The following is a 5,667-nucleotide window of genomic DNA, read 5'->3' as shown; positions in this document are numbered from 1 at the left end:
CCCCTCTTTCTTAAGTTGCTTTTGTCAGGCAGTTTTGTTTCAGAGAACATGAAAAGTCAACAATACACGTGCTTAATTAAAAAAGTAAAGATCTCATTCCAAACTTCAGAAAACCAAAACAAAAACCCATCTGTGATGGAAGGATGGGAGTCTAGTTGATGATCCCTGTTGTAGGAAGGGTTTCCAGAGTGTTTTTGAGTAGATGTGGTTTGGGATCAGAGGATGTGAACTGGGTCCTACTGGTGAAGCTAGACATCTCTGTTTGAGCCCTGGATTTCCCCATACTTGTTTGGCTATGTCTATTTCCTGGGCTTGGTGAGCCATACCTTGGGAGATCCTGATGGATAGCCTGATAATGTTGATGAGAGCAGCAGGGGTCACAGTGGGCTGGGTAAAGTGCCTCCAGCTCTCTCAGGACTGGGGCTGCAGAGTCCAGTGAGAACTGGGCTGAGAAGTCAAGGCCATGCAAGCCCGGTGGCTGAGCTGAGATTGAACCCAGTACTTTCCACATCCAAACCCTGGCTCCTGCTCTGGCTGCCTGCTGCCAAGTCCATGGGCTCTACAAGGGTGGAGGGACACACTCTTAGATTGAAGTGCATCAGGGCATGGACAGCAGCTGCGGACAGAGCCTTGTGGTGGCATGAGAAAGAGAGAAGTCTCCAAAGCAGATCTTTCTTCTGGAGCACCACCATGCTCTAGTGTAGAGACTCTGGCTCCAAACCAACAAGCTAGCTTGCAACTTATGCTCCCAGGCCCCTTGTCCCACCTTTGTGTCCCTCAGTGTAGGTGCTTCTGCCCCGTCATGAGAGGGTTTTCTGGCTGCTATGTGGGAAGGAATGCTGTTGGCATTTGGTGGGTGGAGGGCAGGTAACCAAACTTGAGTTGCTAGTCCTCTGGCAAAGCCAGCCATACATGTCATACAGCATTATGCCATGTACATCCCATTGATGTTGAAATTGAATATAAGTAAAATGCAGAAATCTTGCCAGCCATGTCTTCACAGAATACTCCTTTTTACATAGTGCTCAACTCTGTTCTCCTGAGCCCCTCCCTCCTGTACCTTGTTTGAAATACCAAATCTTTTACCCCATTTCAAATGTGTGCATTTATATGGGCACAACTGATTCCATCCCTGCACCCTCTGTTATGTCTGAGCACTTATGTGCTGAAATGCACATGTTTTTATGAAGGGGTTTCTTCTAATTTCTCCTTTGTGTTCAGCATTGCATGTAAGTGGGCTGTTGTGTTTCTTTTGTCCTTGCTCTGACCAGATACCCAACAAGCCTCAGCTTCAGAGAAAAGAAAGTTGTTCTGGCTCTCAGTTTGAGAGGATACAGTCTGCCACAGTGGGGGAAGACATTGTGGCTGGAGCAGCCAGAGGGTGAGGTAACTGGTTTCAACACCGATCAATCAGGAAATAGAGAAATTGGGTTGGAAACAGAGACAGCTCTAGCCTGAAAGGTCCATCCTCAATACTCACTTCCTCCAGCAAGAACCCACATCCCTAAAGGTCCTACAACCTCCCAAACCAGCACCCCCAGCTGGACACTAATCATTCAGGCACACAAGCCTGTACAGGATGTTTCACACTCAAACCATAATGGGAGTATTTGGGGATCAGAAGGGAACATCAGCTGTTTAAGGCTGATATCCAGTGGCTCAACTATGCTGTTGGCATGGGAACTCAATAAGAACATTTTAGCTGGAAATGGCTTCAGAGGGACACCCAGCAGTTGAGCAGGAGAGAGAGAGAGAGAGAGAGAGAGAGAGAGAGAGAGAGAGAGAGAGAGAGAGAGAACAGAGATATACAAAGATCAGACATACTACAGACAGAGACTACACACATACACAGAGGGAGATAAAGTGTGTGTGTGTGTGTGTGTGTGTGTGTGTGTGTGTGTGTGAGAGAGAGAGAGAGAGAGAGAGACAGAGAGAGAGAGAGAGAGAGAGAGAGAGAGAGAGAGAGATTATAGACACGCACACATACAAAGGCATGGGGGGAGAGATATGCCTAGCCTGCTTTCTAGGTCTGGGCCCCCGTGCGTGGTGTGGTCAGTAGATGTTCCCTCCTTACCCCCCCCTTTGGAAAACCCTCAGAAATGCTCCTAGAAGCCTCTCCTTGATGACTCTAAAAATCCTCTCAAGTTGACAATGAAGATCAGCATTCAAAAACAGACACATACAGGTTGAATAAAATAGATCCTGTGGGTAGGGGACATCCTGTCTTCTATTGACCTTGAACCTTCAGCTCCAGGAGCCCAGCTGAATACAGCTAGGCCAGAGTCCCTCTGAGGCTTCACCGTTCCATACTAACCCTGTGACTCAGGAAAATGGGCTGTGCCTGAATCCACCTCGAGACCCTCCTGCATGCTTTCTTGTTGTTCTGTTTTGAGAGAATCCAACCATTGGCACAGGCTCATTTTCTGCTTGTGGCAAATTTGGAGAGCTGTGGAGAGTCTGACGGGGGTCTCTGTCTGTCTGGCAGCTTCTCTGTAGTCTGTCTAGAGCAGAAAGCCCTGGTGCATCCAGATGTGGGTCACCTATCAGGTCCTCCAGCTGGGTGCTTTCCTTGTTTCTACTGTTCAATTCCTTCCTCCTGTCACCCGACAGAACTGAGTTCTCCAGCTAAAAGAAAGATTGATCTGGGGATGGGAAAGGCCATGCTAACCTTTGCAGCCAAACTTAATCTCTGTGCTTTTGTTTACTTTAGTTTCTATCTCATGATCAGAAAGTAAGACAAGAATTAGAGTGACTGAGACACAGACTGGGAGGCAGCCTTTACTGTGGCTTTCTGGCTATGTGCCCCTCTGTGACCTTATACCACTCTACTTACCTGCTCTGTCCTTGGTGGTCCCGAAAAGCTATTGGGGCCGGTGGGGAGTTGAGGCCATTGTGTGTGCGGTGCTGATGCACACTCAGGCTCCTAGATATTCTCTTAGCCATGGAGAGAGACCCATGAGGTCAGAATGAAGGGAGAGATCATGACACATGGGTGGAGCAGAAGCTGGTGTCTAGGCACAGACTGAGGTTTCCAAAAGTATATCAAATTCCTGGGACCTCTTAGGGTGTGTGGCAACCAGTTTGTCATAATGCAGTTCTGCTGCCCCCTGGTGGATCTTATTTATAGATATTTGTGGTGACAGTGGTTGAAATTCTGTAGAGTTGGTTGGTGTCCCAGGGGATTCATCTATTTTTAGTTTGTAATTAGATCAGGAAATTAATTTAAGTTATTGAGCTTTTAGACATATATTTTTTAAAATTTATTTTTGACAGTTTCATATATGTATACAATGTATCTTTGACTATATATATTTTCCTCATACTTCCTCTCCCATTCCCTGCAGATGCCACCAACACACTCCTCCCACTTTTGTGTCCTCTCTTCTTTGTGTGTGTGAGAGAGTGTGCATGTGTGTGTATGCATGTGCAAGTGTGTGTGTGTGTGTGTGTGTGTGTGTGTATGTGTGTGTGTAACAATAGCTGCTGTGAGTTTGAGAGTTCAAATGAACTTGTCATGTCCAGAAGACAGCATTTCATTCTGGGCTGACCTTAAACTTGTGTTGTGGAATATTAGTTGAAGATGTGCTATATTTGTGTATGCTGTGGAATATTTGTTTAATGATGCAAAGATGTGTTGCATTCTTTTATGTTGCATTTGTTTAACTCTGTGAAGCTGTGTTACTTTGCCTGTCTAAAACACCTGATTGGTTTAGTAAAGAGCTGAACAGCCAATAGCAAGGTAGAAGAGAGAATAGACAGGGCTGGGGGGCAGAGAGAATAAATAGAGGGAGAGAAAGGGAAGAGGGAATAAGGAAAGAGAAGAGGAGAAGGAGAGGAGGACACAAGGGGCCAGCCACCTAGCTACACAGTAAGCCATGAGTAAGAAGTAAAGAAAAGGCCAGGCAGTGGTGGCACATGCTTTTAATCCCAGCACTCGGGAGGCAGAGCCAGGTGAAGCTCTGTGAGTTCAAGGCCAGCCTGGTTTACAAAGTGAGTTCCAGGACAGGCTCCAAAGCTACACAGAGAAACTCTGTCTTGAAAAAACAAACAAACAAACAACAACAAAAATATATAGAATAGAGAAATCTAGAGGCCCAGAGGTAAAAGGTAGATGGGATAACTTAAGAAAAGCTAAGGCTGGGCATTCATAAGAAAGAATAAGACTCCGTGTAGTTTATTTGGGAGTGGGGTGGTGGGCCCCCCAAAGAACAAAGGGTAAAACAACCAACTGCAAACCTGTTCTGCCTCTGCCTCTGAAGCATATCCTAACAGCTTGCAGCACCACAGCTGGCTTTGTTGGATATTAAAACAACAATTCTCAGTTTGTCATGGCTTTGTGTAACTGTAACAAAATACTGGGGGCAACTAAGTTCTGAAAGAGATAAGGTTTATTAATTTTTTTTGTTTGGAGATTCAAGGTTCAAGACTGGGTAGGAGGTCAGTGGTGCATTTGTTTGGTGTATAGGGAGGGTGGTAGATTTAAGGCTTCAAAATGAGCAGAAGGAGGGAGAAAGCAAACTCCCACAATCAACTTCAAGGACATATTTCTAATGACTTGAGAACCTCTCACTAGGGCCTACCTCCTAAAGGTCCTACAGCCTCCTTGTAGTGTCACCTTGTGGGCTAAACTTTTGGGCTGGTTTTGTGCGACAATAGCACAACATTAAGCCTCAGTGCTGGCTCCCATGGCCAGGCCTCTCTAAGCCTCGGTTTTTCCTTTCTCTATCCTTTGTTCCTCTACAGTTTTGTACATGCCTACAATGAATGCTAACTGTTTTCACTCCAACTCCCAGCCCTCCCTCTCCCACAGAAGCCTCTTCCCCTTTCTACTTTCATCTCTGTTTTGTGTGTGACCCAGTGAGTTTAGCTGGAGTTTCTTGCCTGAGCTTGGATGGAACCCTGCCTATTGACTGGCAACTTACAAGTGGCTACACCACGGAGACAAATGAGTCCTCTTTCTCCAGCAATGGTCAACTATTAATAGTCTTTTAGGGTCTCATGAGCTCCCTTCCTAGCCATGATCACATGTCCAGTTGTACGCAGGTCTCGTGTGGATGACCACAGAAATAGTGAGTTCATGGCCGTGTTATGGCCAGAAGACAGCTTTTTGTAGCATGCCTCCCATTTTCCTACTCTTCCATTTTTTTCCTGCTCCATCTTCTGTGATATTCCCTGAGGTGGAGAAGATGATACAGATGTTGCTGTTTAAGGAGGAGCTCGTCACTATCTCTTATCCTTGGTACTTTGACCAGTTCTGAGTTGTGGTCTGAAGCACTGCCCACAGTAAGAAGTTCCTCTGGAGCAGGCTGACAGCAGCATGCCTCTATAGGGTCAAGAGGAATGTTCGGAAGGCAGCTGGGCAACATGCCCATTTAGCAAAAACAATAGTATGAGGCTCTTTTCTATGACTTATGACCTCCCCACCCATGAGCTCTTAACCAGATTTTATGTACCAGGGATGGGTTTCTTCATTTGGAATGGGCCTCAAATCCAGTTAGAAAGTAGTTGGTTACCCCCATCGTAACCATGCCACTCTTCCCCAGTGGGGACAGCTTGCCTGGTGGGTCAGGATTGTTCCCTGCAGGGTTGAGTAGGGCTGCTGTTAGCCTTCCCCCCTTCAGCAGCGTGCAAGGCACCTCCGGCACTGTGAACATTAGCCAGTGGGGA

This window comes from Peromyscus maniculatus, chromosome 3 (assembly GCF_049852395.1).
Source record: "Peromyscus maniculatus bairdii isolate BWxNUB_F1_BW_parent chromosome 3, HU_Pman_BW_mat_3.1, whole genome shotgun sequence".
NCBI classification, from domain to species: Eukaryota; Metazoa; Chordata; class Mammalia; order Rodentia; family Cricetidae; genus Peromyscus; species Peromyscus maniculatus.
The sequence above is the reverse complement of the archived record's forward strand: the minus strand, read 5'-3'. Positions refer to the sequence as shown.